This window comes from Nerophis ophidion, unplaced genomic scaffold (assembly GCF_033978795.1).
Source record: "Nerophis ophidion isolate RoL-2023_Sa unplaced genomic scaffold, RoL_Noph_v1.0 HiC_scaffold_277, whole genome shotgun sequence".
Taxonomy (NCBI): Eukaryota; Metazoa; Chordata; class Actinopteri; order Syngnathiformes; family Syngnathidae; genus Nerophis; species Nerophis ophidion.
The window spans coordinates 46,852-58,625 of NW_026907199.1; the positions used below are offsets into that span (position 1 = coordinate 46,852).

Consider the following 11,774-nt stretch of genomic DNA (forward strand, 5'->3'; position numbering starts at 1 on the left):
GCAGTCCTTCGAATCTATATTTAATTTAAACAGTTTTCAACAATGATTGTTTTTCCTCTATTCAATTTGAAAAACTGTAATTCAACAAGTGGATGTGAGGGATGGGAGAGCGTTAGTGTGATCATCTGAAGGTTTAACCGCAATACCTTAAACTCAAATAGTTAAGACAGTGTATCTGTATGAAAAAGTTGTGGTTAATATTTTGCTGTAGGTGTGTTAGATGCACCTTCACCTCACACTGAGCTTAGCTTTATTACTCTCAGTTTCAAGTTATACAGTCCAAGACAAACCCCTAAGGCAACAAATTTGTGTTTGAAACAGCCCGATGTAAGGCTCAGTTAAAGACCAAACATTGGCTTAAGGAACGATACACCGTTAAACAAAATAACAGTTGTCCAAATTAAAAACGGAGGAAAGGTGTGTAACTACTGATACTAGAATTCTTCCAGCAAGGCTGGCAGGCCAGGGAGACCATTTCAGTATTGTAAGAGCCACAGAAGGCTTATTAGTAAGAAGATTTGATTCAGAAACTCAGCGAGTTGTGCTGAAAGTCGGGATCGAACCAGGGACCTTCAGTTCTTCAGTCTGACGCTCTCCCAACTGAGCTATTTCATCTATACGAATGCCTTGGGTTTACATATTCAAATGTAACCAAGGTCTGCCCTATTGGTGACTTTTGAGGGGTGGAAAGAGGTCTTTCCAAGGGGTCTCAAAGTCTAGTATTGGTCAGCAGAACAGGTACTTGAATCCCGGAAGCTCAAAAAGAATGTCTTACGCTCCATGACTGAGCATGTCAGGGTCTCTAAAAAATGTACCAAAATGCTTCTGAAGAATGTTTTACTACCGATAATGTTATGATTACTGCAAACATTTGGCAGATTTTTCAGAAATGTTCAAAAGTTCTTAGCAGGCTAATAATTAATTCTTCAAGTGTAGATGAACCTTGCTTAGAAGAAAGGTAGTTTAAATGGTATAAGAACAGATACAACTACCAGTTATACATTCGCAATAATAAAGAGAAAAAAAACACATGTTTCAGTTAATAGATTTAAACAAAAAAAAAAAAAAAAGCAAAATAAACTCCCCCTAAAATTGTACAGAATATTGTTTCAGTTGAGTTAACAAACAACAGCACGCTGGCTAGGAGTTGAACCTAGAATCTTCTAGTCCGTAGTGAGACACATAATCCATTGCATCACTATCCCTACAGAAAGAAACATCTTACTGTAGGACAGGTTGTGTTTCGTAAATATCTTACGCCAAAACAACACACAGTTTACATCCTCAGGATGTAAGACATTATTTGGATTCTTATTTGAACCACGTCACACAGAAATGTAATGTATGAATGAGTGAGAATGAGGGAGGGATGTTTTGGGTTGGTGCACTAATTGTAAGTGTATCTTGTGTTGTTTATCTTGATTTAATCATTTTAAAAAAAGAGCAATCCTTCGAGCCGGATTTGAACCAGCGACCTAAGGATTCCAGCATGAGCAACTACAGTCCTCCGCTCTACCAACTGAGCTATCGAAGGTTAGTATCACCTCATACTAACTCTGATGTTTGAGTCACTTTAGTATCAAACAATCAAAGTTGACTTACATAGCCCTAAATCACAAGTGTCTCAAAGGGCTGCACAAGCCACAACAACATCCTGGGCTCAGATCCCAAATCAGGGCAAGAAAAAACTCAACCCAATGGGATGACAATGAGAAACCTTGGAGGGGACCGCAGATGTAATTAAAAATATACCAAAATGAGGCCACGTCATTGAAGAATGTTTTACTACCATAAATGTTAGGAATATTGCATACAATTAAACTTCAGTTAACCTGCCTGAAACCCTTTGAAACCATCTTGTTTGAATACCCTGTTGTGTACCTTGTTCAGCCATGTTGCTGTTAATTGGACTTTAACAAAAGTAGCTGACTATTCGTCTCAACTGACTATTAAACTTGTGTCCCCAAGGCATTTGGCTCCAACTTCGGGAGAGTAGCTTCTTTTTTGGTCAAAACCTTCTTACTTGATGAGGATGTAAAAGTGTCTTAATTGTCAATAATGAGGTTGGTGTTCAAGCAATTGGTGAGTTGAGCTTTGACAGTTCCCAGCTTGTCACTGAACATCCTAACTAATTCACGTTCATCTGAGGTTGCCAATATGGCTGTTCTCTTAGATGTTGGGCAAATCAGGTTTGAAGAGGGACTTACTACTCTCACTTTCAACTCATACATGTTTGTTTACTTTGGACTGTAAGTGTGTTGGATGCACCCTCACGTCACACTGAGCCCCGCTTTACTACTCTCACTTTCAACTCATACATGTTTGTTTACTTTGGACTGTAAGTGTGTTGGATGCACCCTCACGTCACACTGAGCCCCGCTTTACTACTCTCACTTTCAACTCATACATGTTTGTTTACTTTGGACTGTAAGTGTGTTGGATGCACCCTCACGTCACACTGAGCCCCGCTTTACTACTCTCACTTTCAACTCATACATGTTTGTTTACTTTGGACTGTAAGTGTGTTGGATGCACCCTCACGTCACACTGAGCCCAGCTTTACTACTCTCACTTTCAACTCATACATGTTTGTTTACTTTGGACTGTAAGTGTGTTGGATGCACCCTCACGTCACACTGAGCCCCGCTTTACTACTCTCACTTTCAACTCATACATGTTTGTTTACTTTGGACTGTAAGTGTGTTGGATGCACCCTCACGTCACACTGAGCCCCGCTTTACTACTCTCACTTTCAACTCATACATGTTTGTTTACTTTGGACTGTAAGTGTGTTGGATGCACCCTCACGTCACACTGAGCCCCGCTTTACTACTCTCACTTTCAACTCATACATGTTTGTTTACTTTGGACTGTAAGTGTGTTGGATGCACCCTCACGTCACACTGAGCCCCGCTTTACTACTCTCACTTTCAACTCATACATGTTTGTTTACTCTGGACTGTAAGTGTGTTGGATGCACCCTCACGTCACACTGAGCCCCGCTTTACTACTCTCACTTTCAACTCATACATGTTTGTTTACTTTGGACTGTAAGTGTGTTGGATGCACCCTCACGTCACACTGAGCCCCGCTTTACTACTCTCACTTTCAACTCATACATGTTTGTTTACTTTGGACTGTAAGTGTGTTGGATGCACCCTCACGTCACACTGAGCCCAGCTTTACTACTCTCACTTTCAACTCATACATGTTTGTTTACTTTGGACTGTAAGTGTGTTGGATGCACCCTCACGTCACACTGAGCCCAGCTTTACTACTCTCACTTTCAACTCATACATGTTTGTTTACTTTGGACTGTAAGTGTGTTGGATGCACCCTCACGTCACACTGAGCCCCGCTTTACTACTCTCACTTTCAACTCATACATGTTTGTTTACTTTGGACTGTAAGTGTGTTGGATGCACCCTCACGTCACACTGAGCCCAGCTTTACTACTCTCACTTTCAACTCATACATGTTTGTTTACTTTGGACTGTAAGTGTGTTGGATGCACCCTCACGTCACACTGAGCCCAGCTTTACTACTCTCACTTTCAACTCATACATGTTTGTTTACTTTGGACTGTAAGTGTGTTGGATGCACCCTCACGTCACACTGAGCCCAGCTTTACTACTCTCACTTTCAACTCATACATGTTTGTTTACTTTGGACTGTAAGTGTGTTGGATGCACCCTCACGTCACACTGAGCCCCGCTTTACTACTCTCACTTTCAACTCTTACATGTTTGTTTACTTTGGACTGTAAGTGTGTTGGATGCACCCTCACGTCACACTGAGCCCCGCTTTACTACTCTCACTTTCAACTCATACATGTTTGTTTACTTTGGACTGTAAGTGTGTTGGATGCACCCTCACGTCACACTGAGCCCCGCTTTACTACTCTCACTTTCAACTCATACATGTTTGTTTACTTTGGACTGTAAGTGTGTTGGATGCACCCTCACGTCACACTGAGCCCCGCTTTACTTCTCTCACTTTCAACTCATACATGTTTGTTTACTTTGGACTGTAAGTGTGTTGGATGCACCCTCACATCACACTGAGCCCCGCTTTACTACTCTCACTTTCAACTCATACATGTTTGTTTACTTTGGACTGTAAGTGTGTTGGATGCACCCTCACGTCACACTGAGCCCCGCTTTACTACTCTCACTTTCAACTCATACATGTTTGTTTACTTTGGACTGTAAGTGTGTTGGATGCACCCTCACGTCACACTGAGCCCAGCTTTACTACTCTCACTTTCAACTCATACATGTTTGTTTACTTTGGACTGTAAGTGTGTTGGATGCACCCTCACGTCACACTGAGCCCCGCTTTACTACTCTCACTTTCAACTCATACATGTTTGTTTACTTTGGACTGTAAGTGTGTTGGATGCACCCTCACGTCACACTGAGCCCCGCTTAACTACTCTCACTTTCAACTCATACATGTTTGTTTACTTTGGACTGTAAGTGTGTTGGATGCACCCTCACGTCACACTGAGCCCAGTTTTACTACTCTCACTTTCAACTCATACATGTTTGTTTACTTTGGACTGTAAGTGTGTTGGATGCACCCTCACGTCACACTGAGCCCCGCTTTACTACTCTCACTTTCAACTCATACATGTTTGTTTACTTTTGACCGGCTTTGAGATTGATTGCAAGGTTTGCAGTATCACCAACAGTGACCCACGTGCCATCAAGGCACTTCAGTGCTAGCAGTGGCGTAAACGTCCAGAGTTGGAGAGGCTGAGAAAAAGAGCAGTGATTATTGTATCACACGCACCTTGCTCATTGCAGAAAGGTCCTGTCAAGCAGCTTGTCACATTTAACAATCTGATGTTGAGGTTATTTGCTCAGTTTACGGCCAGACTACACTGAGCATGCCGGATCTGGTCAGCTCTGAGAATGTAAGCCCGGTCAGGCCTGGTTAGTATTTGGATGGGAGAGTGAGCGGGAATACCATGTGCTTTACGCCTTTGGCAATGCACCCTTTTGCTTTTCTTACAACGCTTACAGGAACTTGCCATACTTGTCAATACAGCTACATATTGCTCGTCCAAACAAAACCTTGCTCTTCTGACAGAAAAACATGATACAACCTGCCTATCATGTGATTCTACCATGTTGGCAAAATACAAACACACAATATATTGACATATATAACACATAAAACATGGAATTAGAAGTGAACAGTACCCATCCCTACCAGCAAGTGTTGTTGTACTGGAAACTAATTTACAAACACAACTTCATCACACACAATACTCCACTATGGAATTGTTCTTATATTAAAATGAGAAACAAATCCATCTTTGTACAGCAATGGTTTGAAAAAGGCATTTGGTCGCTGATGCACTTATTGACTGATAAAACTATTTTATTACTTGAATGTTTCATTAAGTACGACCTGCAAACAGACACAATATTTTAAACAATTATAAAGGCTTTTGTTCAAAATATTGTAATTCCAGTAAATCTTTTTTTTTTTTTTTTTACTTCTTTACCAGTTATTCTTTACTGTATTTTCTCTGGAACAAAAAAAAAAAAAAATACTCATAATTTTAAAGTTTCCATTTTTCCAAACGCCAAGGAGTTAATTTAAAAAAAAAAAACCCGGATTGGCAACTTAAAATACTTTTTAAGATGTTGTTTTGCAATTGAGGACAACACTTGTTCGTTCTGTGATAGGGAAACAAAATAAACATTTTATTTTATGAATGAAATGAATGAATGAAATCACTGTAAGATGATGTACAATATCGGCTTTTTTGCCTGAAATTCCAAACTTTGATTGATATTGATATTGTTTTGGGGATGTTATAAAAGAAAAAAAAAAAGAAAAAAAAAATATCTAAAACACAATAAGGGATCTTTCTGTGTGGAGTTTTTCATGTTCTCCCCGTGACTGCGTGGGTTCCCTCCGGGTACTCCGGCTTCCTCCCACCTCCAAAGACATGCACCTGGGGATAGGCCCCTCCCACCTCCGAAGACATGCACCTGGGGATAGGCCCCTCCCACCTCCGAAGAAATGCACCTAGGGATAGGCCCCTCCCACCTCCGAAGACATGCACCTGGGGATAGGCCCCTCCCACCTCCAAAGACATGCACCTGGGGATAGGTGCATGTCCCCCCGTAAACCCAAATGGAATAGCGGTAGGAAATGGATGGATGGATGTTTTTTAATCCATAAATGTATGTTTGTAAAAACAAAACCATCCTTCCACAAACAATTTAGACATTTTCTCACTTTTTACTGCATAAAGGTATAAGTACATACATATTAAGTTAAAGTATAAAACAAATCACAACACAATCATAATACAAGAGAGTAAAAAAGATAATTAATAAAATGGATTACAGATAAATAATTCATAAACTCACACATTTTAAAATTGTATAAATGACAACAGTTGAAAAGATGTATAAAGTAAATAATAATATGTTTCCTGAAGTGGTCCAGAAGATGTTTCAGATGTGAACCAGTACATATGTATATCATATAAAGGTGATAATCTATGGGGTTATCAACAACTACAAGTACAAATAAGTAATACTTTTATATTTCAAACTGTCTAATCTATCAATGTAGAAGAAAATTTAAAAGATTGTTACACAAACAACAATGTCACACATGTTATATGTGCTGATGTTGTTAGAAAGTCAAAATGAAAGTCTGGACAGTTTATTTCAAATCCTGCAGTTTCATTTGCTGCTGCTGTTCTCACCAGCACACTTGTGTTTCTTACACTGCTACTTAGAAGACAATCTTTCACCACACACACTGCAACTCAACACTTTCTCTCCTGGGTGTCTTCTCATGTGTCTTACAAGGGTTGATCGCTCACTAAAGCTTCTGTTGCAGGAATGTGATTTTTTACCAGTGTGTGTTCTCTTGTGTACTTTCAAATATTGACTTTGTGTAAAACATTTACCACAGTTTGAACAGGAAAAAGTTTTTTCTCCAGTGTGTGTTCTCATGTGTCTTTTCAAACTCTGACTTTCTGTAAAACCTTTACCACAGGTTGAACAGGAAAAAGGTTTTTCACCAGTGTGCGTTCTCATGTGTTTTACCAAACTTGAACTTTGTGCAAAACCTTTACCACAGAGTGAACAAGAAAAAGGTTTTTCTCCAGTGTGTGTTCTCATGTGTCTTTTCAGACTACGACGGTATTTAAAAGTTTTGTGAGAGTGAGAAGATGTGAAGTGAGTGTTGTCAGTGTGACATGTCTTATCATCTTTAGAGTCTTCATCATCAGTGTCAGGAGAGTGTGACGTTGTGTCCTCACTATCTGATAGTGGAGCTAAGAGCTTGTCTGCTTGTGATCCTCCACAGTGGTCTCCATCAGCTTCTGTTGTCATGTGTTGTGTTGAGCTGCTGCTTGGAGGCTCCCCCCCTCCCCTCTCCTCACTTTCACCTTTCACCTCATCATCTTCACTCTTCACAGGGACACCAGTCACTGGGAACTCCTCCAACCATTTAGGCTGACTGATGCCCTCTTCCTCCTCTTCCTCTCTAATGTACGGTGGCTCTTGGTTCTCCTCTTCCACTTTAAAGTAGAGGGTCAGTGGGTCCTCCTCTCCCTTCTTATTGTGAAGGGTCAGTTTAACATTATGGGTCTGTGGCGTCTCGTCTTCCTCTTTAATGTGGGGGGCTGTGGTTCCTCTCCTCCCTCTTTAATGTGTTGGGAGTGTGGTACCTCTTCTTCCTCAAGTATGTTGGGGGACTGTGGTTCCTCCTCCTGCTCATTGGGAAGATGCGCTTCTTTTAGGTCTGTGAAACAGGAGAAAACAAACATTCTTGAGAAAAGTCCAGCTTTGCTCAGTCACATGAGACGTTGCCCTGCACCAACATATGATCTCACAATCTCATCAGTTTCCCCTCACAGCAGTCAGGGTACTTCCAGCTGACACATGAAGAAGACCTCCAGGGGAATGCCTTCCCAGGCTAACATCCAAACCACCTTATTCATATAAAAACATCTTCAAATTAATTCCTGCAATCCATACTAGTGTGCTGTTGTCCCTCTGAATAAGTCATACACACACAGGAAATAATGTACCACATGCCAGCCTCCACGCAGTAGTACTAGTGATGAGCTCCCCCTGCTGGTGGACAATAATTACTGTCATTTTCACATTCATCTTTAGAGACATGTCTGCTCTAAAAACCACTTGAGCACAATCAACATGGTGGCCAAAAACAATGACATCTGTTTTGCTTTCATTTAGATAGTGTCACCACAGTTAAACTGGGAAGAAGTAATCAGATTACTGACTACTCCTTCAAAATATAACTTGATTACCTTATTCCGGGGCGGCATGGTGTAGTGGGTAGAGCGGCCGTGCCAGAAACCTGAGGGTTGCAGGTTCGCTTCCCACCTATTGACATCCAAATCGCTGCCGTTGTGTCCTTGGGCAAGACACTTCACCCTTGCCCCCGGTGCCACTCACACCGGTGAATGAATGATGAATGAATGATTGATGGTGGTCGGAGGGGCCGTAGGCGCAAACTGGCAGCCACGCTTCCGTCAGTCTACCCCAGGGCAGCTGTGGCTACAGATGTAGCTTACCACCACCTTGTGTGAATGAATGATGGATTCCCACTTCTCTGTGAGCGCTCTGAGTATCTAACAATAGAAAAGCGCGATATAAATCTAAACCATCATTATTATTATTATTAATAATAATTATAAAAAATATTAATTTAGTGTGTTTCTAGACACTCAAATTGCATTAGTGTGAGAACTGGAAAGGCACCATTCATACAGTCCACGCTTTCAATGTGGTAAGCTACTTTTAAGTAAAATAATACTAATAAGTAGATGAAGCAATTCCTGAAAGAATTGTGTGTGAATGCTCCAATGCTGAAGTTGAACTGAAAGGTTGACAGAATGTAGTATGAACGTAAGAATAGTTTGAATGTTGGAACGATTTGATTTTGTAGAGTTTGAATTTCGGGAAAACCGTGATTTTTTTTAAGTTCTTAAACCAACATGCTTTTTTTGTCCTGACTCAGAGGAATGTATTGACAGTGGAACGGTTGAAATGGGTTGAACAATGTGAAAGGAGTCATTGCACTAAACAAGGTTGGAAATAAGGTCAGAAAAATATGAGAATTCCTGGAAATTTGTTGAATGTGGAAAACTGGTTGTTTGAATTTCCAGGATGAATTTATTGTGTTGAAGGTGGAATGGTTTGAAACATGTGGGAATTGTGGAAAATTGAAAAATGGATAATTAATTTTGAATGGGGAAAATGTCCCTAAAAACGGGGAATTCCAGAAAATCCGGGAATCTCTTTTAATAAGTGTTGAAAGGGAGCACACAATTCCTGAACACACTGAATATTTTGAAGTTGGAACGGTTTGAATCAGATGAAAAATGTGGGAGTTGTGGAACTTTCATTTTATTTCTTTCAATGGGAATTTCATGGAATTTTTGGAGATATTCGGGGAAAGCGGGAATTTTTTGGGAAATGCTATAAAATGTGAATGTTCTGAATGAGTTGAAATGGTTGGTGTTGGAATTATTCAAATCAGTTGAGAAATGTTGAAGTCGTAACATACTTAATTGAGAAATGGTTTTATGGAATTCCTTGAATTTTGGGAACACCAGGATTTTTTTCAATTCAAAAAACAAATTTGTTTTCTGTCCTGATGGAAAGGAATGATTTGACGGTGGAACTGTGGAAGTGGGTTGAAAAATGTTGTAATTTCAATTTCCAGAATTAGTGGAATATGTTTGAATCGGTGTAAAAATGTGGAAATGGTGGCATTTTGAAAAATGGCTCATTCATTTTGAATGGGGAAAAATGTCACGGAAAACGTGTAATTCTGGGAATTTTTGGAATTGGTCAAGGGAAAGCCCGTGATTTCCGAATAGGCTGAACAGTTTGAGGTTGGCAAGGAGTGAATCCGATGAAACATGTTGAGGTTGTGGAACTTTGAAAAATGTACCATTATTTTCAATGAGAATTTCAGGAAAATTTGGGAATTTTGGGAAAAGCGGAATTCTTTTACAAACCCCGTTTCCATATGAGTTGGGAAATTGTGTGGGATGTAAATATAAACAGAATACATTTTCAACCCATAATCAGTTGAATATGCGACAAAGACAACATATTTGATGTTCAAACTGATAAACATTTTTTTTTGCAAATAATCGTTAACTTTAGAATTTGATGCCAGCAACACGTGACCAAGAAGTTGGGAAAGGTGGCAATAAATACTTACAAAGTTGAGGAATGCTCATCAAACACTTATCTGGAACATCCCACAGGTGTGCAGGCTAATTGGGAACAAGTGGGTGCCATGATTGGGTATAAAAGCAGCTTTTGTGAAATGCTAAGTAATTCACAAACAAGGATGGGGTGAGGGTCACCAATTTGTAAGCAAAATGTCGAACAGTTTCAGGACAACATTTCTCAACGAGCTATTGAAAGGAATTTAGGGATTTTACCATCTACGGTGCATAAAATCATCAAAAGGTTCAGAGAATCTGGAGAAATCACTGCACGTAAGTGATGATATTACAGACTTTTGATCCCTCAGGCGGTACTGCATCAAAAACCAACATCAGTGAGTAACGGGTATCACCACATGGGCTCAGGAACACTTCATAAAACCATTGTAAGTAACTACAGTTGGTTGCTACATCTGTAAGTGCAAGTTAAAACTACTATGCAAAGCCAAACTAATTTATCAATATCCTGAAACGCCGCTGGCTTGGCTGAGCCAGGACTCATCCAAGATGGACTGATGCAAAGTGGAAAAGTGTTCTGTGGTCTGACGAATCCACATTTCGAATTATATTTGGAAACAGAGGACGTGGTGTCCTCCAGAACAAAGAGGAAAAGAACCATCCGGATTGTTACATGCGCAAAGTTCAAAAGGCAGCATGTGTGATGGTATGGGGGTGTATTAGTGCCCAAGGCATGGGTAACTTACACATGTGTGATGGTATGGGGGTGTATTAGTGCCCAAGGCATGGGTAACTTACACATCTGTGAAGGCACCATTAATGCTGAATGGTCCATACCGGTTTTGGGGCAACATATGTTGTCACCCAAGCAACGTTATCATGGACGCCCCTGCTTATTTCAGCAAGACAATGCCAAGCCACGTGTTACAACAGCGTGGCTTCGTAGTAAAAGAGTGCGGGTACTTTCCTGGCCCGCCTGCAGTCCAGACCTGTCTTCCATGGAAAATGTGTGACACATTATGAAGCGTAAAATAGGACAGCGGAGACCCCGGACTGTTGAATGACTGAAGCTCTACATAAAACATGAATGGGAAAGAATTCCACTTTCAAAGTTTCAACAATTAGTTTCCTCAGTTCCCAAACGTTTATTGAGTGTTGTTAAAAGGTGATGAAACACAGTGGTGAACATGCCCTTTCCCAATTACTTTGGCATGTGTTGCAGCCATGAAATTCAAAGTTAATTATTATTTGCAAAAAAAAAAACAAGTTTCTCAGTTTGAACATGAAATATCTTGTCTTTGCAGTCTATTCAATTGAATATAAGTTGAAAATAATTAACAAATCATTGTATTCTCTTTTTACTATATTATTCTATTTCATTATATTGTTCATCTGGATAATAAAAACTATTTATTACCGATGTGGGAGAAAACATTTGTATCTGGATCTATAAATATAAAGTTTATGATTTTGAACATCAAACATCTTGTCTTTGTAGTGCATTCAACTGAATATGGGTTGAAAAGGATTTGCAAGTCATTGTATTCTGTTTATATTTACATCC

The 11,774-nt window shown here is 40.0% G+C and overlaps 1 non-coding gene across 1 annotated transcript; it reads right to left on the reverse strand.

Moving 5' to 3' along the window:
- Window positions 1-1,447: 1,447 nt before the first annotated feature.
- Window positions 1,448-1,534, reverse strand: trnay-gua (transfer RNA tyrosine (anticodon GUA)). Its single transcript is given in 2 exon segments — window positions 1,448-1,483; window positions 1,498-1,534. It is a non-coding gene; the product is annotated as a tRNA-Tyr (tRNA).
- Window positions 1,535-11,774: the final 10,240 nt, after the last annotated feature.